The sequence below is a fragment of the Gopherus flavomarginatus genome, chromosome 7 (genome assembly GCF_025201925.1).
Source record: "Gopherus flavomarginatus isolate rGopFla2 chromosome 7, rGopFla2.mat.asm, whole genome shotgun sequence".
NCBI classification, from domain to species: Eukaryota; Metazoa; Chordata; order Testudines; family Testudinidae; genus Gopherus; species Gopherus flavomarginatus.
Window position 1 is genome coordinate 15,293,743 of NC_066623.1, and position 27,994 is coordinate 15,321,736.

The window sequence follows — 27,994 nt, forward strand, 5'->3', positions numbered from 1 at the left end:
CTCTGTAGGTTAGCCTAGATAAAACCTCTTCCTCCAGGCTTCTTTGCCAGCTTTGCAGCTTGCCAGCCCTGGGACCTGCTGCTCTTAATCTAATCTCAGTGCCGGCTTTTACCTCTACGGGTCCTGACTTTGGCTGCCTATAAGGGGCAAGTTATTCGTTCCTCTTTTTTTGCTTGTTTCTAAAAACTCTGGCGAGTTATTAAAAACTTGCAGAGGTCACGAGCTGTGGGTTCATTGTTCGGTTAAAGGCGGGGCAAGAGACAACCTGTCCCCGCCAACGAAACTTCTTTCTTTCTCCCTTCTTCCTTGGCAGGGCTCCCGCTCCCCAGTCGTTTGGAGTTTCGGTTTCTTGCAAAAGGAGCGTTGTGAATGAAATTGAGAATTTTCCGGGAATCGGTACCAGCCGCAGGAGGCCAGCAGGGGGCGGCAGAGCTGAGCCACGGGGGAGCGTCACAAGCCTCAGGGCAAACAGCTGCGAGGAAGTAGAGGTCAGGGAGGGGATTTTTCTGCGGCAGGGCGGAGATCGGTGCCTGGGGAGTAGGCGAGGGGGAGGCAGGGCCCGCCCCACCAAGCAGTGTGGTTGGCGGGTTCCCGGGCTAGGCGCTGGGTGCAGAGAACCTGGGGTGGGGTGAGGGGGGGTGGTAAGAGGGATGCATCTCGCTGGGTGTTTGCCTGTGTCGTCCCCATTTTCCTGCCCGCTCCAGTCTCTGGGGCCCGCCCGAGACCCCGAGTGACCGTCTCTGTGCAGCCGATTAAACCTTGTCAGCTGCGGGAGCGGGTTTGCAGCTGGCCCGCCGGGAGTGGATTCGGTTTGATGGTACCGAGTGTGGAGGGGCTCACCCCGCCCCCCCCCAACCTAAAGCCTCCCCTGGCAGGCGGCAGCCCCCGGCGTGGCTCAGTGCGGACGGAGCCTGGTGTCTCTGGCAGGCGCTTTATAGCGGATTGAGCCCGGGGGCTGGGGAATCCATGGAGCGGAGCGAGCCGTGAGTCAGGGCCGGGCAGGAGTCCAGTGCTGGAGCCAAGGCAGAGCCGGGACTTCCTGCGCCGGGGCTGGGAAAATCCGTGCCGTGGGGAAAAGCCCTGCGTGAATGCACCTGACTTTCCAGAGGGCTGTTTACACTCGTCCTCGCTGCCGAAATGGGGCGGGAGGCGCTGGTTTACAGCCAGGCTCACGGCTAGGGGGCTCCGCTGTCCAACTGCCCCTGCTGTGCCCCTCCAGGGGCGCCGCCAGCCCAAGGGAGAGGGATTTGTCTGTATAGCTGCAGCCAGGCTGTCCCAACACCCTGCTCTGCCTGTACAAATAATGCTGCTTTGTCTTCCACAAGCACCGACAGACGGGCTGAGCCAGGCTTCTCAATAGGAATTAGCCCCTCTGCTCAGCTGTCTGTCTGGGCTGCTGATGCATCTGCCATGCCTACCTGTAAGAGTTAAGGGTTCCCATTGTAGGATCTCAAAGAGCTTCACCAACACTAATTCAGCCTCGTAACGTCCCTGCGAGGTAGCTACAGAGAGGGGCAGTGAGGCACAGAGGATCTACTCTGTTTATATTCTGATACTGCAACCATCAGTAAAGGTTTTGTGAGTCATGAGCTAGATCACTCCCAGCCTCCCGCTCTCACCACAAGGGGCTCTCTTGCAAATCTGAGTGAGCAGGCGGTGTGACATGAGTCAGTCAGGGTGAAATGCAGGTTCAGTCTATGAAAATAACCTGTTTAGTGGTGGAATTCATTTGCAGAACAGGGGTGCTTTTGTTTACGCTGATGGAAAGGGTTCCCCATCAAAAGCTATTTACAGTATGTATCAGTATTGTTAATAAACTCGTGTTCTCTTTAAATGACACTTTGCTTTACAAACAAAAATAAGAGAGGGTCCTTGTGGCAAGGAGTTACAAGCTTTAATAGCACACAAATACCTGGGTACCCATTTTGCATGCGCAAAGGCAAGGTGTACAGCCACATTGTCTCTGTGTGCATATGTTAATTACAAAATTAGACAATTAAAATAATTAACCCCATGTGAGTTACCTGCCTCCAGCCCTATACACCCATCCTTAGATTCTCTAGTCACTGTGATGCTTTTTGTCTTTTGAGCGTTCCTCAGGATGGACCTGGTCACTCAGAGACACCTCCTGGTCAGATTGAGACGAGCTGTACCAGTCGGCCACCTTAAAATGACATCCCTCTACCCGCTCACTTATAGACTGGTGCAGGATCATTCACGCAACCGCAATATCCACAGTAGATGCCCCAGAGCTGCAATCTCTATCAAACTGTTCCACGGTATCTGTGACCAACATAACTGAACTTCTTTATGCTAAATATTAGCTGGTCTCTGGATGCCATGATACCTGCTGCCCCGCTGCCGCTGAACTGTATGTGAGGTTATTTTTAAGCCTTCTGCCTCTGAACTAATCCTGCATTGGCAGGGAGATGACCTAATACATCTTTCTCATCTCTGATTTCTGTAATTTAATAGTGCTCTGCAGCTATTCTGCCTTGGGCTGTGGATTTATTAAATCTCATTAGCTAGGCATCTTCAGGCTGAGTCAGCGCTTAGCTAGAAGACCTTGCGGGAAAAGCCCAGGTGTTCAAGAAGAGGAGCTGGAGTTTCAGTAGTTAATACTGTTCTCTCTGAATGCTGTTCTCCTTGAGGTACTGTTGAACCAATACCCCAGCTGGGTTCCCAAGCTCCCAGTAAACATTTCTCAAGTAGATTTAGAACAGGCCTTACTCATTTGGGATTGTGAAAGGTGGGGCCTTTTGGCTCAGGTCAGAGTACTGTTAGTGCCAGTGCCCTGGCCGGATTCCAGCTTTCGGCCTATTACCGAAATATCACGTCCGCCTAGCTGAGAGCCAATGACAGCCAGACAGGGATAAGGAAAGGTTGCTTTATTCTGCAGAAGAAAGGAGAGTTCTGTACCTTGATACAAAAAACTCTACTCTATACAAAAACCAAGAATCTCATACACGCTCACACACAAGCTTCGGTCGTGTTAGCATTTGATTGGTGGTTAGCAAACCCTGCACTTCTGCAATCTGCTCAGCAAAAAACAGCTTGGGACCAGCTTCAACTGCCTCAAGACCGATAAGGGAAGACAGTTCAAAAGTTCAGGCTACTGTGTCCATGAGGTATCCAATTTCTCCTAATGGTTGCCAGCTATTATAAAACTGCTAGCTATTAGGGGGTCGCTGCTAACTGTCACAGTCCCCCCTTCGGGCCTGACAATCCAAATTGTCAGGCCCGTTAACGCAATTTGCAATCAAGCTGGAGGGAGAAATTTTGTGTTCTCCTGCGGACAGTAGAGCCCTTAGTAACAGCACTACACAAACATTTTGCACATTGCAACATTACTCTTGGGCTACTGACATGCAGCATAGGCCTGTGACAGTTAGCATGTCAGTAGCCCACGTTAGAAGTGGCTGTTTCTCGGTGATGGGTGAAGTGAAGCAAGACTTGCCTGCATACAGTCCATAAAGCACCTGGGGGCTTGTGCAGGGCACTAGATAATCCAACAAATCATGAGACCGATCCTTGGCTTTCCAGAATTGATGCCTAGTGAGCCTTCTGTGCCGCAGTCACAAACAACCAGCTTTTTCCAACCTGTTAGGACTCTCTCTGGGGCTCACGATTCTCTTCCCTCTTCGTAGCGATCGTTACAGAATCCCGTCTCTGTGCTGCGGCTGCTGAGGATTTTCCCACCAACCACCCAGCCATGTCTGTGTTTTAAACCCTTTCTGTTGTTACTCCTGGGAATTTGTGTGGCTCTTAGGGTGCTTAACAAACACTGCAAGAATCACTGAGTGGATTCCTATGGCCTGTGCTAGGCAGGGTGATCAGACTGGATCAGTGGTCTCCAACCTTTTAATGCCCAAGATCACTTTTTTAATCTAAGGGCAACTCAGGATCTGCCCTGCCCCTTCCCCAAAGCCCTGTCCCACTCACTCCATCCCCCCATCTCTCTGTCGCTTGCTCTCCTCCACCCTCGCTCACTTTCACCGGCCTGGGAAAGAGGGTTAAGGTTCGGGATGGGATGCAGGCAGCACTTACCTCTGGTGGCTCCCGGTCAGGGCTTTCAGAGGTGGAGCTTTCAGGCAGGAGCAGCGCACAGAGGGAGACCCTCACCCCCGGGGCCACGGGGCTGCAGTGGCCGCTGCTGGGAGTGGTGTGGGACCAGAGTAGGCAGGGGGTCTGCCTTAGCAACAGCCACACTGCACTGCCGCCAGAGATCGCGATCAACTGGGAGAGCCTCTAAGATTGACCAGTTGATAGTGATCAACCGGTTGGTGACCACTGGACTAGGTGATCATAGTGGACTCTGTTGACCTGAAAATCCATAGGCCTGATTCTCAATAATGCTGAGGCTCCCTGAACCACTCCAGTGGTGTACAAACAAGGCACCTTGTCTCAGCAGTGTCAAGAACCCTTAATGTAACAGCATGGGCCCAATAGCCTATGAATTAAAGCTGAGAATTTGATCCTATTATGACCTGAGATGCTAGAGTTAGGCCTTTTATTTTCCTTTCACAACTCTTCCCTTCCCAGCATGTACCCACTGCAAAGCCTCAAGATCCTGTGAGGCCCATTGAGTAGCTTCGGCCACATATCTCCCAGGGATGTACAGAAGAGGAAGGAGGTTTGGGGAATGGATTGTGATTGTGGCTGGGGCTGATGAGGTGGTGACCTCAGGTACTATTATTATAGGGAAGATGAACTTAACTAGCTGTGATAAGACAGGTGAAGGTTTGTTTCCCTGAATGGCCTAAGCACGGCTTGAAAAGTTCAGGAACTAATAGGAAAGAATGGTGACAGCATGGGCTTGGGGTGATCTTAGGTATTACCCAATGATGCTCCCCTCAGGCTCCCAAAATTGGACTGAATCAGAACCAGCTGAGTGGACTCTGCAGTGTTGTCTATCTAAACAGCTTTGTAACTGTTGACCATGCAGTCGCTAGCAAACTTCCCCTGTGTGGTTTGGGTTTCCCCCCCCTATTTGTAGCTCTTACGTAGTTTGAAAACTCTCAGGAAAGTGTTGCAGGGGAGATCAGCCTGGGAGACAGGACTATGCTTATTTGTCCTTACTTTGTGTGTGTGGAGGGGGCATATTGTGTTTCACCTCCTCAGTTCCTTGTGTATGGCTATGCACTATTTAAGCAGTGGAGAGCCTAGTTACCTGCGCCTATTTCTGTGCTGTGTTACGTAATTCTGAGTTGCTTAGGCGGGCAGGTACCTCAGTACTACAGCAACAGGTTCTGTTCCCTGCCTCGGAGACTACGAAACAAAGCTGACCGGTGGCTCCCAAACAAACAGCAAATGGGAGAACCTCAGGGCACCACCTCCATCTATCATAATGCATAAAACTAATGAATACAATGACAGTAACAAAATACATGCTCTTATTACAGCTGAGCGATTGTAACATTGCAGTGCAACCTCTCACCCTTTCCAGTGGGACATTCTAAGACCAGTTAGCCCCAGGACATGATACACCATCTGTATAGAACCTTAGCTATTGAGGTGAGTCCAGAAATCCAAATGCCTCCTGAGTGCTTTATCACTGGTATCGGGGCAAGCTGAAAGGGTTTGTCAGAACTGGAATAATCCCACCCAAGGGCATTTTGTCAGCCTCCTGGTAGAGAAAGATTCTCTACCAGCAGTTGAGCTGACCAGCATTTTTTTGTCAAAACAGTTTTTCATTGGAAGATCCTGTTTATCCTGAATATTTTGGCAAAATTGCATTCCGATTTGACAGAAGTTTCCATGAAAACAAAATGTCCCCAAATTAAAAACGAAAGGCAGCTACTACGTAATACAGATGGAAACATTTTATCTTACTCTCTCTAGATCAAAGTGTGTCCTGTTTGTGATGTTATATGAGACAGTTTGACAGAGTCCAGAAGAATCTACCGTTGATTTCCTCTGTGATTTTGGGCAAGTCACTTTCCCCCTCAGTGCTATGGTTTCTCCATCTGTAACATGGGAATGCTAATGCTGGCCAACCTCACAGGAGTGTTGTGAAACTTAATTGTTTGGAAGGTCTCTAGGAGCCTCCTATGAGAGGGTGTTTTAGAAATACCAAGTTTTATTATGATAATTGAATTTTGTCTTGGATGGCCATGGGCTCCTCAAATGAAGACCCTGAGCCTCAAACAAGAGCAACTATGTCTAATTTTGAGAAGCAGTCCATGTGTAATGTCACAAATTGCTTCATGACTCCGGATATTTCAAGATTGCCTAACTGTGTTCTGGAATCTAAGCCTTAAATTTAAGTCTCTTGCCCTTATGATTGCAAAGATAAAATTTGAAATGTGACCTGAGGTTATGTCTACACATAAACTGCTACAGCAATTGCAGCCTGTGACACTGGAGTGCTTCAGTGAAGACACCACCTATGCTGGTGGAGGGATTCTCCCATTGGCATAGGTAATCCGTCTCTCCAAAAGGCAGTAGCTTAGGTTGACAGAGCTGACTGGACTCTGGGTATGGATCCCCCTGCCGGAGGCGACAAGCCCCCGGCAGCTGCCCCCCTGCTGCTGGCTGGGAGAGAAAGGCGAGAAGCTCTGGGAGGGAAGCTGGACTTCCAGTTGGGAGCTGCGTAGAGCTGAGAGCCCTGGCTCTGTCCCTCACACTGCCCCTCTTGAGTGGATGGAAGCACTCCTGGTGAGGACGCGCACAACCAGCAGAAGATGGGTAGTGTGGACACCAGCCACCACAGTAATTAATGGCATGGCTGTAAGTCGACCTAACATAGGTCGAGTTATCGTTGTAGTATAGACATAGCCTAAGCTTTTGAGCATACCCAGAGCTCTTCTTCAGTCCTAGGAAAGGCATTCAGAGTGTCACAGCTAAATACAAGGTGGAACAGCTTATTACTAACATAAGTAGTTAATACATATTGTGAAGGACCAATCAAGGTGAAGAGATCAGTTAACACCTCATCAGTCATAGGACAAAAAAAGGAAGGTTAGTGCAGTGGTGGGCAACCTGCTGCCCTATGTCAGGGTAATCTGTTGGTGGACCGTGAGACAGTTTGTTTACATTGACCATCCGCAGGCAAGGCCGCCTGCAGCTCCCAGTGGCTGTGGTTCACCATTCCCGGCCAATGGGAGCTGCAGGAAGCAGCAGTCAGCGCAGATATGGCATTTTCCTGCAATATCCTTGCAAGTCTTTACCAGATTAAATTTATGTATTCTTGTGGGCCAGGATCTCTAAGGGGAGAGATGTGACAGATCTTGCAACCCCAGGCAGCGTCTTTGGGGTTTATGTATGATTGTGTTCTGCTCCATGGGATTGGAGCGGGAGGGACTACCACAGGTCCTCCAGGAGCTAAAAATAGTTGGGGGTGATAAAGGCAGATCAGCCACGTTGTAACCCTGCAGAGAGAGGTACTCCCTTCTGGGGAGGCTGGCATATGCTAGTTCGAACTTGCTGCAGAGACCAACAAACAAAGAAAAGACATTTGGATAAATAGCCTGAATTTAAACTGAGTCAGGGCCTTCTTTTTGATCCAGCAAATAAACAGGACCTTCTATCTAAGGATGGCCCTGATCCTTGCAGAAGGAGTTGAAAGGACTTGACCTACTAGAGCCCCATCAGACAAATGGGTGAGATCTGGTAAGCTTTTAGCACGTGTTTAGGAACTTTTATTGTTTTTACCTGTTTTCTCTGTAATGCTTTTACCTTAAAAAGTAATGTGCTTGCTTAGAAGGAGCTGTGTGGTAACTGATAACTGCAGGCAATACACTGCTCAGAGCCCTTGGAGAGAAAGCAAAGCGCAGGCAGTGGCCTGTTTAGGCAGCCTGGCTTGCTGGGGATATCGCACTGTAGATCAGGGAGCTGTGCTGCCTTAAAACCCTGCTCAGGAGGGAGTGAGACACAAGTCTCCACCCAGAAGAGGTGACCAGTCTGACAGCTCTTATAAGGCTGTAGGAAGTTTTGCGTTTCAAAGATAAATGACCTGTCTTGTTTATGTGACTAATGTGGATGGATTTCAATTAGAATCTATGAATGCATAATACTAATTTCACCACAGCTCTTTTCCATTCAGGTATTTCATTCTGCATTCATTTATTGTTGCTCCCTCCTGGTTTTCGTTAGTCTTGTAAGATGAGAATGCTTTTGTTCAAGGCTCTTTCTTTACATGCCAGCTATCACTGGAACGGGAGCACATGGAACCCGTTGATGCCTGAAGCGTTGCCTTTTACCTTAAGTACTTTTGTATGTGTAGCTTATACCATGTTTTATGAGATGACTGGGTATTTGCATTTGTCTGACGTGTTAGTGCACACCTGTTTTCCTGTCAGTTGCCTGCCGTTTCCAGCTAACACATACATCCCATTGTAAGTAAATATGTGGGAACAGGTTCACACGAAATCATCTAACCTAGTTCAAATATTAACGAGAGTTGCGCTCTCTGCACACACTCAAAAGTATCATTTTTAAACACTGATCTTGATAAAGGCGACTATTTCTGAAACTGAAACATTGATACCTGTGCAGGGAGATAGCACGCAGGGGTTAATCCAGCAATGTGGTGTTTTAGACAGTCCCAAGAGTGCAGGAGGGGATTGCACTCGATGGAACTTTCTCGTCTACACCAGAGAATTACTAGGGGGTCACCCACATCATTGTTTCTGGTGCAAAGCTCAGTGCACCCACCAGGGGCTCCTGGCGTTCCTCTGTTCCACCCCAAGACCCTCAGTGTGCCATCTTCCCAAACTCTGTTTCAGGGCCTCCCTGCAACTCCCCCAGCCTCCCTTTGCCAGGGGTGTGCCCTCTCATTCCAAGGTCCCCCATTCGCCACTTCATGGCCAGGGCTCTGTGTGGGCCCCTGTTCTCACCACTCTCCACCACCTGCATTCCTTCTTCCCCATGTCAGGTTTCCCCCTTCCTCTCCCAAGCCAGAGGCTCTGTCTATCCCCCCATACCCATCTTCTCCATGGTGGAGGCTCTGTATGCACCCCCTTTCCTCTGTGCCCCCATTCTTTCCTTCCTCCCATACCAAGATCCTCCAATTTATCCCACAGCCAAGAGTTCTGTGTGGCCCCCATTCTGCCTTGTCAGGGATTGAGTTCATGCCCCATATTTGAGCATCTCTTAACCTAAATGTGCTTTAGTGGGTTTCTTAGCCTGCATGATGTGGTCTTAAAGGCAATGTATAAGAAAAGGTCTTTTCACTTCAGAGCAAGTATGATCAGGTGATTAGAACAGGGCAGAAGATGTCAGGAGACCTGAATTCTATTCCCAAATCGGTCTAAAATCCCTGTGTAACGTTCAGCTTTAATACCTCCATTTGTAGATGGGAGTCTTGCCAGCAGAGATGTTTGAAGCAATGATATTTTGTAATGCTCTGGGAAAGCTCGTGAAGGAAGATGAAAATAATATTATTGTTACATGTAAAATATTGCCTTAAAATAGAGTTAACCTGCAGAGCCGCTTCCACTGCACCTCAAGAAATTTATCTACATGTTCTGAGCCTCATTTTTCAAATCTGTAGCATCTTTTTGAGATAATAATACTAACCAGCCTGGATGTAACTGTGGGTAACATAAATCCTGCATATAGCAAATTTTACCTGTGGAAATGAAAGCACCTTTTTAAAAAAAAAAAATTGTGAGATTGAGACTCAGAGGTTCAATTACTTGCTTTCATAGCACTATGGTACAGTTGTTTAGAGCAGGACTGTAATCTTTTCTTGAGACTGATTTGCTGTATGATCTTCGGCAAGTGACTTAACCTTGGTTCACTTTTGATCCTCAGTTTCGCCAGCTGTAAAATGGGGACAATAATAATTAAATAAACTTTGTAAAGTATTAAGGCCAATCCGTGGAACTAGAACATGGGGCCTCCTTGGTTTCTGCCCTGTTTTTAATTCAGTAGTTCACATGGCTTTTGTGGGATGGAAGAGGAGAGACCATTCCTCCTTGCTGAAATGTTTGCAGGCCTCAACTTTGAAAATTCCCACTATGCTTCCTGGTGAAACTGTCATGATTTCATAAGCACTTTGCATTTGTCTCATCACTCAACCCCCAACATTTTCAGTCTCCTGAAATTTCACTAATTCTGCATTTCAGAGGACACACAACCATACAGAAAAATCTTGGGGAAAATCTTGTTGCAGGTGTCTTTTGTCACCAGTTTTATCCATTCCTCAGTGAGACCCGAAGCAAAGCGCCAGTGTAATTAACAAGACGTTTTGCCAGCAGAATCCTGTGGTGGTCCATTTTGACATCCTTTCTGAGATAACCCTTGGGAATGCCTTCTGCTTTTCATAGTTGCAACAGCATTGTTACCTTCCCACCCATTGGTTTGTTGCTCTTTGGTTCAGTTTGGTTCCTCAGAAATGGCTTTGTGGTATTAAAATGAGTCTCTGCCTCACTTCGATGTTTCCGTTTCAGCTTTCAGTGCTCTCCTGTTGTTTGTGCTGGCTTGTGTGTGCAGCCAGAAATCTGTAATTTCCCATTTCACAGCCTGTTGCCATTCTCACAGCTGGTACATATGGTACCTGAGGTACACTAGCGTGGCCTGGCCTGTGAAACTGACAAAGTGGGAGGGAGTTGGGGGAGGGGGGCAGGGTCTGGCTGAGAAATAATGCCGTTAAATGCTGATGAGCACAGAGCCTGTGAGCGAATGCCCCCTGAATCGCAGAATGTGCCCTGTACCGAAAGACCATGCAGTGCTATTTAGGGTCAGATCCTCTGTATCTCTGAGATTCTGGGCCTTGCTGGAGTCCTGCCTGACACAACTTAGAGTGGCCCTTCTAAATTAAATGCAGGGTAGTTGTTGCTCTGTCCATCCTACTCTCCCTTGAACGGACCTTAGAATATGTGCTAATTATTTATGCTAAACCAGGATAGGCAACCTATGGCATGGGTGCCGAAGGCGGCACGCGAGCTGATTTTCAGCGGCACTCACATTGCCCGGGTCCTGGCCACCGGTCCGGGGGGCTCTGCATTTTAATTTAATTTTAAATGAAGTTTCTTAAAAGTTTTAAAAACCTTATTAACTTTACATACAACAGTAATTTAGTTATATATTATAGACTTATAGAAAGAGACCTTCTAAAAACATTAAAATGTATTACTGGCATGTGAAGCCTTAAGTTAGAGTGAATAGATGAAGACTCGGCATACCACTTCTGAAAGGTTACCGACCCCTGTGCTAAACAATCTGTTCCACCTTGTAGTTAGCTGTGACGCTCGGCGTACCTTTCCCAGACCTGAAGAAGAACTGTATGTAAGCTCTAGAGCTGGTCTCTCTCACCAACAGAAGTTGGTCCAATAAAAGATATTACCTCACCCACCTTATCTCCCTTCTGAATTATGGCAGCGTCGAACGGCTACCTATGGGCTTCCCTGATCGTCTCCAGCTAAGTGAGCTCTGGCTATGCCCATTTCCTTACTGACACACCTTCAACATGCACGTGACAGGTGCTTTATTTAACAGTGGTAGCCAAAGCAATAAAATTCAACCATATTTTGAAATTATACTGACACTGTGTAAACAGTAGATTTTATAACCAGACACACCGGCTAAGGCACATAGTTAGTATTGCCTACACAGTCCTTACTCGTGTGAGGTGCTGAGCACTCACTCCTGTTGACTTCAGTGAGACTGAGAGCACTTAGCTGCTTGCAGGATGGGGCCCTTTCTGGGAACTCCTATTCTTTCAGGCTGTGTGAGGCACCGGTGAAGTTTCAGGCAAGTTAATGGTATGTTGGCTATAGTATGATGAGATAATGACCTGGAAGGAGGGCTGAGGTCAGAGTTGCCAGCCGTGTACGTCCAGGAACAGCCACGTGTCCTATATTTAGAAAGATGTAGAAGTCCAAGATTCTGGCTCTTAACGCACTTTTAAAAAGCGTAGTAAGAACAATGGGTGAAATGTGATACGAGGGCTGTGAATGCGCTAGCGTTGTTCTTCACGCTTCATGAAGGAAATGCACCACCAGGTGCAGCCACCAGGGACAGCGATGGGAAATGAGCTACTGCGGGCTGGCCACTGCATTTGAGCCACAGCATCACCTAAACCTACTCAGCATTACGGTTGATCAGGGACGGCTCCAGGCCTCAGCACTACCTTCGGCGGCTTGCCTGCAGGAGGTCCGCCACAGGCAAGCCACTGAACACAGCCTGCCTGCTGTGCTTGGGACGGCGAAATGCCTAGAGCCGCCCCTGCGGTTGATCTACACTGAAAAGTTATATTGGCATCACTACATCTCACAGTGGTGTGAAGAATCTACCACCCTGAGAGATTAGTTCAATCGACCTACCCTCAGGGTGGACAGTGCTAGGTTGGTGGAGGAATTCTTCCGTCAACCTAGCTATTGCCTCTCAGGGAGGCGGATTATCTTCAGCTGTGCCGCTGTATCATTTTAAGAGTAGACCTAGCCTGTCTGCAGCCTGTCTGCATTAGCAGTCTTGCTGTTGCTAGCTTGGCTGGAGCTGCATCTGTAGTAGTGTGATTATGTGAAATCTGAACAAAAATTTTAGACCATTGGGTTAAATTCATGCCTGGTGCCACTCCACTGAAGTCAATCAGCCACACCTGGGGTGAAGTTTAACCGTGGTATCTAGTTTAACTTGATCTTTTAAGGTGGATTATAGGCAGGCTGCCTGGTGGCTGACTGAGATACACCTGGCAGTGCACGCAATGCTGTGTTGTTTATTTACAAAATGGGCACCTCACTTTTTTAAAACTGAAAACCCAATAAAAACTAACTAACTTTAGGATAACTGGATATCATGGATTTTCCACAAACATAAAAAAAGTTTCTCCATGCATGTAAAGGGGGATCATATAACTTTTGTTTTTAACCCAAGAAAATACACTGTACATTTGTTCTGATGCCCAAAATCTTCTTGATTTGTATATGCAGTGTTGCTGTAGTGGTGTTTGTCCCAGGATATTACAGAGGCAAGGTGGGTGAGGTAATATCTTTTATTGGCCCAACTTCTGTTGGTGAGAGAGACATGCTTTCAAGCTTTTGGGTTTATGTAAGGTCAAAAGCATATATCTACCACCAACAGAAGTTGGTCTAATAAAAGATATATTACCTCATCCACTTTGTCCTTCTCAATTTCTATTCTAATGCTGCCATCTGCTGTCTGAAAGCTGTACTCTCACAGTGTTTGAATGATTACTCTCTGCTGTAGTTATGTATTACTTACTCCATAATTACCCTTAGGAATATTAGAACTCAGCAATTCAAGGATTGGATTTAGGTGCATGAAGCGATAGGTTATACATAGCAAGCAAGTCATAATGAATAATTTTGCTGATTAATTTTGCCTCTTTCTCTCACACATATTGTCCTCAAACAGATAACTGAAATGTTGAAAGGAAGGATGGTTTAATGGTTAGCCTGGGACTTGGGAGAACTGAGTTCAATCCCCTGCTCTACCAACTGTCTGTGTGACTCTGAATAACTTACTTGGTCTCTCTGTGCCTCAGCTCCCCATCTGTAAAAGGAGGGTACTAGCACTTCCCTACTTCATAGAGGTGTTATGAAGAGAAATACATTAAAGATTGTGAGGTGCCAAGATACAGTGATGGATATGAGAGAGATTTTGCTTCTACTGTGTAAAGAGACTAACAGGTTTGTTTGTTTAATTTTTTTATATTTTTTTTTACAGTTTTACTTTCTTACCTAAAATGAAGAATGTCAAGGCTAGTCTTCCTAGATTTTGCAGGAAGGCTTCTTGACATTGGGGAAAACTCAAAAGATGTTTATTGTGAGCCCAGCATCTTTACTGAAGGGAAGAGGTTGCTGAATCTTTAACAAAGACAATATTTGTCCAAACTGTGTATTTTTCATTATAGTTAAATATAAATGCTAACAAGAACACCCAGATAGGAATAGTTTTAAACAATCTAACTAAAAATCTCTTCCTCTTTCAATTGCACAACTTCAGTCTCTTGTGACCTCATAATTTCAGTAGTTTTCTAGTCAGCTTAGAGTCTTCTAGGGTCTGAAATCCTTTTTTTTCCTCTTAAAAACAAGAGGAACCCCCTTCCTCTACTATCCTCACTACCTTTCTTTTTTAAATAAGAAACCTTCCAGGCTGCTTGTGTGCATTGTAGAGACAAAAAGAGAGCACAGACCCATTTTTCCCTTTTTACTGATCACATTTTAAATTCACTTTTCATGAGCATCTGTGCCAGCAAATCTTATTTGTAGAAAGGGAACACAAACAGAGCATGTAGACAGTGAAGGCAGATTCATTAACAACACCAAATGAATATTCCTGGGGAACTCTTTTTTTCATTCACCAGCTGAAGTCAGAGCTGCTGTAATGTAATGGAAGAGGGTCAGGTTCCAGGAGGTGCCCCTCTCTGTTGTGAGGTGTATTTGAGACTGTAGTACAGGTTATGAGCACAGGTTTTATTCACATAAATATATCAGTATACAGATTGTGGTTATAAATCTATCTCACAATGACCGTTAAGTTCAGAATGTTACAAGCTTTCATAAAATACCTTACTCAGTGCTTTTTTTATACCCAATAACCTTATCTACGAACAGTTGATTCAGTTGCCTACTCTTTGGGGTTCAGACCCCCTGTTCTCCCACTAGGGTGTCTGAACCCTGATTGTCACATTTCCGTTGGTTCAACACCTGGAGCTCAGGAGTGCAAGCTAGTGGTGAGGTTGCTACTGGATAAATATAGGCTGCTCAGCATATAAGACTGGCCTCTGTGCAAACTCAGTAAAGATCTCTTTCCTACAACTCTGCCTGCTGCATTGCGAATGAAATAAGCTCTATCAAATGACAGGTAGTTTTTAAAACAAAGCTTTAATTGCCATCATATCTGATTTCCCTGTGACCCCATAGTTGCAGCTCTCTGCCTTTCGACCAAATGTTTATACCAGCTGTGATGGGGCAAGGCCAGATGGCTACAGTAAAGTACTGAGGAACAGGCATGTTAGCCCCAGGCTAAACAAATCCCTAGGACCATGGTAACCAAATGGCAGTTGCTCCAGGTTAATCAAGGCACCTGGGGCCAATTAAGATCTTTCTAGAAGGCAGTGGAGATAGCTACATTGATTAGAACACCTGCAGCCAATCAAGGCAGGCTAATCAGGGCACCTGGGTTTTAAAAGGAGCTCACTCCAGTCAGGTGGGGAGGAGCCAGAGGAGAGGAAGTGTGTGTGAGGAGCTGGGAGCAAGAGGCGCAAGGAGCTGAGAGTGAGAGGCTGTGCTGCTGGAGGATTGAGGAATTATCAGACAATCAAGCATTATCAGACACCAGGAGGAAGGTCCTGTGGTGAGGATAAAGAAGGTGTTTGGAGGAGGCCATGGGGAAGTAGCAGCTGTCATGCAGCTGTTACAGGAGGCACTATACACAGCTGCAATCCACAGGGCCCTGGGCTGGAACCCGGAGGAGAGGGTGGGCCCGGGTTCCCCCCAAACCTCGCAACTCCTGATCAGACACAGGAGGCATTGACCCAGACTGTGGGTTCCACCAGAGGAGAAGATCACTGAGGTGAGCAAATCCACCAATAAGCTCAGGACCCACCAAAGTAAAGGAGGAACTTTGTCACACAGTCTTATTGCTGTTGTATTTGAGTGCCTGGCCTGTTTTAAAGCAGGGCTTTGGAGCTGTGCTCCGGCTCCGCTCCAGCTCCAGGCAAAAACTTGCAGCTCTATTGCTCCAGAGCTGCTCCACACTCCAGCTCTGGGCTCCGCTCCAAAGTCCTGTTTTAAACTTAAAATCTACCTCTTTTTCTCTCCTTTTCTCCCGCTGATTGTATGTTGGGTGTGGCAATTGTAGTATTGTTGCTTTTAGTAGTAGAATATCCTGGCCTATGCAGATGACCCTGAGAGTCTCCAACAAATACTTTACATCACCAGCCAGACTGCCAACTGGATGGGACTCTGCTTCAGTGCTAGGACGTGCACATCCCTGCATAGGTAGATTTTAAGTGATTATAAGTCAAATTTAGTCAAATGAAATAAAAGCAAAACACGTTCTAAGCTGCTCCTAACAATTTCAGTGTCCTTAAAAACTTGGGTGCTTCTCATCACAGGCTGGCTGGTTACTTTTCAGTCAGGCTCCCCCCTTTGATCAGCATTTCAGTCTCTTGGTGGTGGTGATGTCTGTAGATGTAGGTGGATGAGAGCGAGCATGGCAAAATGTCTCTCCCTTTTATCATGTCCTTTCTTTCCTCTTGGCTTTGCCTCCCGCCCCCACTTCGGAGTCAGGTGAGCATTACCTCATCGCAGTCCCAAACTGACAAAAGGAAGGGGATGACTCCCTCGAGGGTCTAACAGATTCTTTTGTTGCTGCCTAAGCTAGTGTCCCTTGTTCCTGTGAGGCTGGGTTTGTCCCATCCATGCCCTAAAGAGGTGTGAACTGCCTCTCTGTTCTTGGAGAGTTTTTGCACGGGCTTGCTTTAAGCCATGAGGATACATTTTCAGCCTCATAACTATATACATGAAATTATAACCTAGAACAGCCATGCTTAGCGCATTATGAGCTTTCCAAAGACACCTGACATGACAAACTTTGCATTGGATACCACGCAATCATTTTATAAAGATGAACATGGGGGTTAGGGTGTTTCCCCAAGTTACAGAGCGTCGCAACAACCTACCCTAAATTCTCAATTACTGAGGGACAATGTTCACTCATTGTTATATCTGCTTTCCACATCTAACTCTCTGTATAACTTTTCATGAGTCATGTACCCAAATACTTGGATGCTAATATCTAAACTGTATTCTTAAATTTATTCACCTACATTTGGGTTATTGCTGATTATGCACTATCTGTATCTTATGACTTTGCAAATACAAAGTTTGTTTTTAAATAATCCAAGCACTATACCCAGCTGTACTGACACTCTTAACCTGTGTACTATGCAATTGTTTTTGCCGTTAGCTTTAATACATTTTTAAAATCTGTTAACTATTGTGGAAGGTAAAATCAAAGAGGCGAGCTTTGCCCTTTATTGGGAAGGTGCTGAGGTTTGCTGTCATTCTAATTTTGTAGGGAAATGAAGTCTACAGCTTGAGATCGGCTGTTATGAGAGCTGTCTCCTGTGCTCATGACACTCTCATGCTTGTCATTTACACAGCTGTTTCTCCTGAGGAGCGTAGCTGTCACAAGGTGTCCTGGCTTCAGAGGGAGAGGTGATCTCTCACAGGTAGCTTGGACCAGTCCCATGAAAGGCTTTGAATATCAAGTCCAAAACTTTGGATGTGAGTTGGCATTCAAGAGGGCCCAGGTACAGAGAACTGAACACTATGGTGATGTGCTTTTAGACCTTGTTTATGTTGATGGCAGCATATAGAGTACGCGTAGGTACATGGTGCAGTGAAAAGCAGGCTGCATCCACACTGGTGAGTAGCTACACATGGCAATGAAAGGCTGCTGAAGACTTTTCCTGCTGCCTCCCCCACCAGAGCCTTTCCCCGCTGCCAGATCCTTTCCCTGCAGCAGGGAAAGCTCCAGCAGCAGGGAGGCAGTGGGACATTACACTGCTAAACACAACAGCAGAGCAGCATGTCTCGGGCATGTGGAGAGCCATGTATGAGACAGACCCTACATTTCTGGCATGTCTGTTCTGTACTCCCCTAAACCGTGCCACTATTTCTATGTGCTAGGGCGGCATGCAGTGTATGTACTCTGTCTACTGCCATAAGCACAGGCATAGACCGAGTCCTGTGGGATGATGCTCCCTGTACCAATGGGATCTTTTTCAGAGAGAGCAACGTCATTCCTAGGTATAATGTTCTAGAATAATCAAAGTTGGAAGTCACAAATGCATGGATCGTTATATCCAAACCTGAGTCTGATGACATGGGGGGGCAGCCTTCTGGCCAGCAGTTGATGGAACAGGGCATTTTATATCCTGTTATGTTGTGGTCAATGGCGTCGCCAGGTTTTAACAGCAGGTTTAAACATAAAAAAGGCGCCCCCCCCTTGGCTCCTCCTCCAGCCACGCTCCCCGGCTCCTCCGGCCATGCCATACCCACTACCTCCCTTGTCTGGCTCCTCCAGCCACACTGCAGCCATGCTGCGCCTCCCCCAGCCACACTGCCTCCCCCATGGCTGTACAGGGAGGCTGGCAGAGGATGGAGGTGAAGGGGAGGGAAAGGCAGGGGCACAGGGTACATGGGAGGGGTACACAGGGTATGGAGCTTGGGGAGGGGTTACCAGGGATAGGAGTGGACTGGAGTCCCCGGGGCTCTCTGTGCAGAGGGGGCTGGAGCTGGCCCCGAGACCAGGAGAGCCTGGGTGGGGCTCGCCACGTGCAGCACCAGCCCAGCTCAGCGCTGGCCCAACCTCTTGGAGGGTGGGGGAAGAAGGCAGCGAGCCCTGCCAGGTGCAGTCTGAGCGAGCTGATTCCACGCTGGCCTGCCACACCTGCCCGCCCCACGGCTCCTTCGGCCGTGTTGCTGGTAGTGCTGGCCGATAGGCACCGCTTCCGCCCCATGATCAGTTATCTCCCTCCTGCTGGGGGAGACAGCTGATCAGCGGGGGCGGGGCGAAAGCCAAGCAGACCATTCAGAGCAGAGCCCATGAAGTGCCGCTTTTTTAAAAATGTGGGGAAGAGAAGCAGCTGCTTCTAATGCATCCCACTAGCTACGCTACTGGTTGTGGATACTTGAGCATCCTATTGAGTAAGGAGTCCAGGCAGACCCAGGTGCTGTGGCCTGATTTAATAATCAGAGCAGATGACCGTGATGGAGGGGGATAGTAGGGAATGCTCTTCAGAACATTTTCTTCTTCCCGCCAGAGTTGTCTGGGTTCAGTTTCAGCCAGCTGTTCTTTCTTTCAGCTGCTTCTTGTCTCCCAGGCAATGAGCTGGAAGATAATGCTGTTTCCATGAAGAGATAGGGTTAGGTATTATTATCTTTGTGTTACTGGCATTTGAGTATGTGTTGACACATAGTCTCCCCCAGTGATTTCATGGAAACATTCAGTAAGGTAATCGTCCCCTTCAGACCAGTTTCAGGATTAATAGTTGCTCATAATGGCCCTGTCAGAGGAAGATTAGGAGCTATTTCAACTTGATCCTTTTCACTACTATGCCTCTACAGAGGGACAGCCATATTTCACGTTCAGTAGAATCAAATGCCATTGTGGTATACAGAGAATGCCAGTAACACTCTCTTGGTGGGGATAGGCTGACATCAGGTTAATTGTCCTTCCTTCATTGGTGTGTGCTTATTTGGAAATGGGTGTTAGTCCTGCATACCAGAAGATGGCAGACTTATGTGATCTTATCTTTGATTTACACAACTCTTTATCTTGTTTCCCTGCATAGGTCCACAAGGTAAGTAACAGACTTGCCCTTTATGATTTCTAAGGATGTTGACTCTCAGCTTTGGTTTCACATTGCAGCAGGATGTACAATAACATTAAGGTTACAGTTAGCCTGACTCTTGCTAACAGAGACTGTCATGCATTAAAAACCCCTTCAAATCCCTGTCAGTTCTTTCTCTACTTCCACAGGTTCAATACAAATTTGGTACAGGTTAAATTACCAGGCACTGTTTTTATTAGAGATGGCCACAAATGAAAACACTGGTCATAATCATCCTGAACTTTGGCTAGATTTTGATCTAGATCTGAATTTCAAAGCTTCAGGCCGCTTTGTATACAAAATCAGAATACTAATTATCGATTTAAAATCGGTTTGGATAGCAATTCTGTGTCTTCTCCACATTTCTAGTCCTTATGTCTAGTATTTGTGCATTTTCCTGTCCTTGCTCTCAGAAAGGGGACTGCAGAGCTTGCAAACTCTTCAGCATAGGGGGCCAGTCTTATGTATAAGAAAATCAGAGGAAATAGGGAAAGAATATAAGCATGTTATACCTGTTACTTCAGCTTTTCTTTAAAAGTCTTTTTCATGTTTCAGAGTCTGTACAACTTCCCCAAGACAAAATAGACTAACAAGTCTAATGTAAACATTGCAAATGTTTGTTTCACTTGTTCGTCAATATTTCAGAGCAAATTGTTAAATGCTTTTCACAATGGATGTAATGTCCTGTTCGTGTGACACGCTGTTTTTAAACATCAGGTCCCGTTTGTGGAATATGAAACAATTCATAGCTGTATACATATTAAAAATTGGTACATGTTACCCCATACTATTTAGTTGTGCATCAGAGGCCAAGATAGACATTGCTTTCTTGTCATTAGCCATTAGCTAAGTATTAATGAAACACATAGTTTTTATATTAGTCAATCATAAATATCAATGAAAGGGGACCACTTTGTTTCAGATACTTCTCCAATGATCCAGTTGGGTATGCCTTCAATGCAAAGTTAAATCAGGTGTCTGGCACCTGGATCTGAGCCCCTCGATTAGCCTACCCCAGGTGTGAGCAGCCATACAGCAATGCCTGACTATATCCTCACTGGTGATGCACTTTCCCATGTGCACTGCTAGAACTTCTGGGGGCTTCCATAAACTTCCATGGTTCTTTGTTTTGCAGTAAGCTGAGCGCTCTGATTCTCCCCCATTGAATTATGGAAGAACTTGTCTGTCCTTGTGGGAGCATGAGAAATTGTGGGAAGGCTTTGGAGGAGTATAAATACACCTCTAACTCGATATAATGCTACCCAATATAATGTGGTAAAGCAGTGCTCCGGGGGGCGGGGGGGCTGCGCATTTCAGCAGATCAAAGAAAGCTTGATATAACATGGTTTCACCTATAACATGGTAAGATTATTTTGGCTCCCGAGGACAGCGTTATATTGGGGTAGAGGTGTACTCAGGATTTTGCCTATATCCTCACTAACATGCTCCTTTTGCTGTGAGGATACATGTTATAGCCTAAGTGAAAGCAGCACACAAGTTTTAACCCATAACCCAAGAAGGGCCAGCTAGCATGAGCTGAAAGCATTACTTGTTTCAGGTGAGTGGGTTTTGTGTGTAGGCTGGAGGGGAGAAAGGGGCAACTCCGAGTCAGAGCCCAAATTAAGTCCTGCAGTAAAGTAACTTGAAAGAAATCCTTTGTAGGCATTTTTCTCAATTGCTGTTTAAATTGTTTGGTGGAAAAAATGACCTGAACATATGTGGGTTTTGTTAGTGACCACATATATCGTCTTCGTGGCCTCCCAGAATAATTGTGCTATCTCACACCTCTGCTCTATGTGAATGAAAGTCCCTGGTTCTCACCTCTCGGCAGGATTTGGTCTGTAACCCAGCAGATGCAATTTCAGCAGGGGCTCCAAGAAGCCCTATTGTATGTATTGATTTAAATGTAGCCTCTTACCTTCTGTGAATCACTTGACATTTGGAAAATACTTTAATCTTCTTGTGCCTGTTAAGAATCAACACTCCACTGGTTCTGAAGTGATGTCAGTCTGAGGCTGTTAGATTGTTGAATCTATGTACTCATGTTGGACTGCTGAGTAGTGAGCATGCACATTCAGTCAAAAAAAATTACACATGGAATCACAGAAGTAGAAGGGACCTTGAGAGGTCATCAAGTCCAGTCAGGAGCGGCGCCAGGGTTTTTGGCTCCCTAGGCAAGGGTCCTTCCGCGCTCCTGGTCATTGGCGGCAATTCTGTGGCGGGGGGTTCGGTCCTTCCGTGCTCCTGGTCTTCAGGGCACTTCGGCGGCGGGTCCCGGAGCGAGTGAAGGACCCGCCGCAGAATTGCCGACGACGACCCAGAGTGCGGAAGGACCCCCTGCCGCCAAATTGCCGCAGAGGGCAGCAAAATCCTGCCCTCCCAAATCCTGGCGCCCTAGGCGACACCTAGGTCACCAAAATGGAAGCACCAGCCCTGAGTGCAGTCCCCCGCACTCATGGCAGAACTAAGTATTATCTAGACCATTCATAACAGGTGTTTTTCTAACCTGCTCTTAAAAATCTCCAGTGATGGGGATTCCACAACCATCATGGATAAAGGCTGCTCAATGCTGACTGTAGCCAAGGGGAAGTACAAAACTCATGTTAAAATTCTGTACACTTTTGATCTGGTGGAGTTAGACTATTCTCTCTATTCAGGTTCTAGATCCCACTCACCACCATGGCATCAATGTGGCCCTGCAGATATTGTGTAACAACAGTGACGAACGTCTCTCAAGCGACATTCTTCTCCATTTCTTTTTGATATGGAAAGCCCAGTTACCTGAGACTCTCCTTTAACCCGCCAAGAAGGATAAAGATCTGCATCACAGCTAGTGGGTCACGTCTTAGAGTATCTGCTTTTTGTAACTCCCATGGAGCACTTCTGTACTGTCCAAAGACACAGCATAGTTGATATAACTGCTGCAAAGCAGCTGCAAAACCTGCTTGGATCAGAAACTGTTCTGAGAAACTGTAATGTGCGGCAGGGATTCTTAGAAACTCTGTTAAAATTCTGCCAACAAAATGAAGGGAAGTTTGGGCTAAAACCCCTAAGCTGGATGGAGAGAGGACCTAACCCATCAGAATAGCTGTCCACCTGACTGCATCAAACTGCAGGTATTTTCAAGACCCTTTCCTGAAATAGGATCTTTCCCCTGGTCTTCCTGGCGGCTTCTCATCTTCCCTACCCTGACCCAACCAGTCACACAGCTCATTCAGATTGCTAATGATAATACGAGGTAACAGATGTCCAGTGGCCATGCATTATCAGTTTGTACACTCCACTGTGTAATCTAGCACTGTCCCTACGCAGCTTTAGCACACACATGCTCTCTTAACAAAATTCCAAAACAAAACACTCCCCTGCACACACGTCTCTCCCTGGGAGGAGGAGGAGAGAACAAACGTGACAGGTGTTCGTCACAACACAGATGCTACTGTGCACAGAATCTCTAGAGAATTTAGCTGTCAAACTCTAACAAACTATTGGGCATAGAGGAAATAAGTTTTTTCAAAGACTCACAGCTTGGCCAATTTTGGGTGAATTTTCACAGGAATGACTAAAAGTGACACCAATGTGACTTTCTTGCCAAATTTCAATTATCTGCTCCAAAGCAAGAGGGCACTAGAGCTTCTCAGTGAAACCATTTTAAGCACTTTTTTTAACCCGAGCAAAACAATATTTTTCTCTAATCTTATTTCTGGAAACAGATTAACCATTTAGCTGATATTTTCCAAAAAAAAAAAAAAAATCAAACACTTGGCATGGAAAAGTTCAGGTTGAAATGTTTAAGTCTAGCAGTTATAAGCAACTGACAACAGGATCTTATAATGGAAAGTGCTAATCAACCTTAACTACATATTTTGGGCACTATTGCTACACAAATAACATAGCACATAATATTTTTAGAAAGATTGTTATACATACATTTACACACTGCAGGGAGAGCTTGTAGTGATCCTGGATTTTGGTTGCCTAACAACTTTCCATTGGTAAGGTTTCTTGCAACTTTTTTTTTTCCTGAGACGCTCTCACACCAGCATTATTTGCATCAGACCTTTGATATCTGGCAGAAGGAATCACCTCCGGCTACGGAACTGCCTTTTCTTTGTTCCAATCAAATTCCATTAAGATTTAGCTCAGATACCAAGTTTTGAAAGTTGCTATTTCCTTTCTCTCACGTTCCTCAGTAAAAATGTTGGCAGACTGCCAAAGTCACTAAACATTCTCAGGTCATTCCCCAAGCAGCAGGAGCACACCTGGCACTGGAGACACCCAGGAGCTGCCTAAGCTCTATAGCCAGGGGAAGGGAGGGAGGAAAAGGAGCCAGGTTGGGATCCCTCCAACCTGAGGAGGGAACTGCAGCCAATGGGAGCTGCAGGGGCAGTGCCTGTGGATGGGCAGTGTGCTGAGCTGCCTGGCCTCACCTCCACCTAGGAGCTGGCCACTTCCCAGGAACTGCCTAAGGTAAGCGCCACTCAAAGCCCGCACCCCTCAACCTCACCTCCTCCCGCATCCCAACCACTGCCCCAGCCCGGTGAAAATGAGCGAGTGAGTGATGGTGGGGGAGAGCAAGCGATGGAGTGAGTGTGGTGGAGCCTCGGAGAAGGGGCTGGGTAAAGGTGGGGCCTTATGGAGGGGATAGGGCAGAGGTGGGGCAAGGATGTTTGGTTTCGTGCAGTTTAGAAAGTTGGCAACCCTAATCCCTATCCTTTCTGGAAAAACAACCTCTTCCTGCTGCCATCTTACTCCTTTTAGCTGGGGTAATACAGCAGTCTGTGCGTCAGTGCTGAAGGTTCAGGTTTCAAAGCTTGTGGATGATGGGGTGAGGGGCAGTTGTACATAATAACGTTTGTTTTTCTTCACTATAAATCTGGCCTTTCTTAACTTCTGAGTGCTTGACTTTGCAACCTCAATAACATTATTTGAACAGTTTTTGTGTGTAATATCAGCCCATATTGCCACAATCTGTTAGAAAATGTAATGTGCCTTAACTGATTTCTAATTGATATAGCTGGGTTAGTATTTATTTATCACTGTACAATGCATATTCTGGACCCACTGAAATGCAAACCGATTCCAAGATCAAAACTGCTGACTGTAGACATTTGCTACCTGTCACAGGGGAAAGAAAGTAATATAGCCAGAATCCCCTTAGGTGTATGCCTACCAAAGGAAAAGTCAGCTTCCTTTGAACCAAATGATAAAATGCAGCCATAGTGTAAACTGTATGAAATAATAAACTGTTACCATACATGTTACCTTATACTGTAATTTTGCACATTCTTTACAGTAGGAGGGAATTGCTCCCATATCAGTTACCAGCAAAATATTTCCCAAGGATTTCCCCTTGGAAAGTATCTGTGTTGGGGCTTGTGCTTGCATATATACATGCACACACATATAACAATTTATAATATGGGGAGAGGAGCACACGGGACTGGACTTTTTCTCCTAACCATGGTTTTATTTTTGTGGAATGCTGCTGCAGGGTGCTCTCTTCATTGCAATGTACCAACCCGGAGCAGCGAAGTGAGAGGATGCTGCTAATTTAGCCTAAACAGCTGCTATTATTCTGTATACCAGTAGAGCTCACATTTATGTCATTCCTTGTGATACTCTGTAAGGAAAGGATAATCAGGTTGTTTCCCAGTTAGAAATGGCTTTTTGCCATGTTGAGGTGCAATGGGGAAGGGTCTGAACATTTCCCCCCTTAAATATCATTTTCTTTTGAACTAATTTCTTATGCTTGTGTGACTGGGGTCCCAGCGGGGGGCAGCCGAGGTCACTCAATTAGGGTGAACCACAAAGAATGGGGCAGACAAACCCCACAGCTGGTGGATAGTCTAATACTTAGATTTACTAAGCCAGCATGAAACAGCTTCTTTACCTCACTAGTTGCCCAAAAACCAACACCACAGTTCCCTTAAAGTGACCCAGCCTCAGGCCTCCATCCAGGTACTCAAGTCAAATATGATGAAGATTTCTGAAAATCATATTTCATTATATTAAAATAAAAGGTTCTACCAATCCCAAAGGATCGGACACATTACCTTCCATGTTATTGGATATTCCAGATCTTACCCAAATACACGCATACAGCCAGTTCTTATTAACTAAACTAAAATTTATTAAAAAATGAGAGAGTGTATAGGTTAAAAGATCAATATACGTATAGACATGAGTTTAATTCTTGAGGTTTAGAGTCACAGCAGAGGTGGCAAAGGGTTCTTTCAGAAATAGGTTATAGTCAGGGCCATCCTTAGGCATACGCAGCTGTGTAGGGCACCAGGAAGTTTGGGGCATGGTCCCCTAGGCAGCTGTGTGCTGCATACGCGGCAGCGGCAGCACCAGCCCCTGTGACCAGTGCTGTCCCTCGGCCGGCCCCCCCCGCGAGGGGCCGGGCTGTCTCCAGGGGAGGTGTGGGGCCCTGGACAACTCCCTCTGCCCTGCCTCTTACCTTTTCCCCCCTGCTCCACCCCTGGCCTGCCTCCATTCCACCTCTTCCCCAGCCACCTGCACTCAATGGCCGCAGCGGGAAGCGGAGCAACCCGGCCCCAGCCCGCTCTACTCTTCCAGCTCCCAGCCGCGTCGCTCCACTTCCCGCCGCCGGTGAATGTGGGGAAAGGCTCGCCCTCCACTCCTCCCCAGCAGCTGGAAACGGAGACACGCAGCCCCAGCTCGCTCTGCTTCCCTTGCCTCGGCCCCAGCCATGTGGCTCGGGTGGGGAAAGGACCGCCCCCGGCTCTCACCAGTGGCGGGAAGCGGAGAGCCGCAACTGGGAGCTGGTGGAGCAGAGCGGGCTGGGGCCGAGCTGCTCCGCGTCCCGCCGCTGCCTGGGAGTGGGGGGAAGTAGGGGGGGAATCCCTTCTCCCAACCCCCTCCCCCGAGCGATACGGCTGAGGCCAGGCGAGGGGAGCAGAGTGGGCTGCTCCTGCCCGCCCCCCCGCTAATCCTCTGGGCCTGTGGGGCCCTGAAAAGTGGCCCCCCACAGCTCCTGCCTCCCAGACCTGGGGTAGGGGGCTACATAGGGCACCCAAATGGCTAGGGATGGCCCTGGTTATAGTCCAATGTCCAATATCATTGCAGGGTGTTCCAGTTTAGGACTGGGATCTTATTTCTCCTGGCTTATGCTTCCCCTGTATGAAGCCTTAAGCAGATCTGAAATGACAGAATCAGGACCCAAAGGTCATTTTTATAGGGTGTTCTAGCATCCACTTCACCATGCAGTCCTGGGTAATCAATAGGCTTTTGATGTAACTTTTTGCTTTCTAAACACCACTAGTAATTAGTTACACAAATTAACATGGGGCAATTTTTCCATTAGGCAGTGTATCACAAACTACAAAGAGACATATAGACAATGACATTACTTCACTAAAGATTCATCTAAATGTTATTCCGTTTTGATCTCTGAATTAGTAGCTATCGTGTCAGACAAGTAGCCTCTAAGATACATACAATTAGTAACACTTCTAACAATATAGGTTTGCATTTCAAAGTTCTAGCATATTTAGCATGAATGCCCTTCATGACCATTCGCATTCCTTTCTAACATGACTTTAAAGGTGGACTTTGGGTCATTCCGCCTACAAGCTGTTTAACCCTTAATATTTTATATAAAATTTGCTGCAATTATATAGCAGTGATAGCAACAATGGTTTGCATGGTTATATTTTAATTAGACAATATCACAGCTTGATATATTCATTGATTGTGATAAATTGCAGGGAAAGGGAGTGGTTTCTAAAGCATTTCACTGTAGAATGTATAAGCTTAGGACATAGCATTAAATATCTGTTGTACAGAAAAGATACACTCCTGCATAGCTAGATAATGCTATTTCCATATCTTAAAGGCTGAATTACTTCATTCTGGTGTCTTTCTACAGAGGTGATGCTTCTAATCCAGCTCTCTTTAGATTCTCTTCCATGTCCCGTTGCTCTTCAGAATAGCTGATAGATGGGACTATTATGGTCAAAACCACTGGATAAGTACCCCTTCTTCTGACACGCATTGAGATTGGTGTTTCAGTTGCTTCTAATAAAATCCAAAGGAAGAGGAAATCCTGGATTTGTTTCTTGACCTATTTTAAGGGGTTAATTTTTGTGGAATAATAGAAAATCTTTTTGGCAATGCACTGATATCCAGGTTTTCAAAGCTGGATGCCTCAAGCTAGACTCTTAAACTTATATTTAAGCAGTTAAATAGTGGTCAGATTTTTCCACTGTGCTACACACCTGCAGCTCCCATTGAACTCAGTAAAGATGTAGATGTCTAGTGCTATGGATTTTGAAAACATTGGTGTCAGGGCTACAGGGTGCACTGCCTTTTACACCTTTCCGGTCCCTCTCGAGTGTGCCACAGCCTGATGACATGTTTGGCATTTTTCGTCTCTCTGAAGGGTGGAACAACACTCTTGGATTGGATCAGTGGGTTGCAGTCCCCCTGTTTCCCAACCATGTCAACGTGACCAGTCCAAATGTATTTGGCACTGCATGAAAGCTTCCCTCCAAGAGTCGGGGGTGGAGGGGGAGGAAGCAAGTGGGGCAATTTGCCCTGGGCCCCCCGGGGCCCCCCGAGCTGCTTCAGGTTTTTCGACGGCACTTTCACGATGAGCCCTTCACTCGCTCCGGGTCTTTGGCAGCGGGTCCTTCAGTGCAGCCGAAGACTTGGAGTGCC

At 46.5% G+C, this 27,994-nt stretch overlaps 1 long non-coding RNA gene across 1 annotated transcript; it reads left to right on the forward strand.

Moving 5' to 3' along the window:
* The first annotated feature begins 315 nt into the window (after window positions 1–315).
* Window positions 316–27,994, forward strand: LOC127055691 (uncharacterized). Its single transcript, XR_007775566.1, has 3 exons — window positions 316–488; window positions 21,970–22,428; window positions 27,204–27,994. It is a non-coding gene; the product is annotated as an uncharacterized LOC127055691 (long non-coding RNA).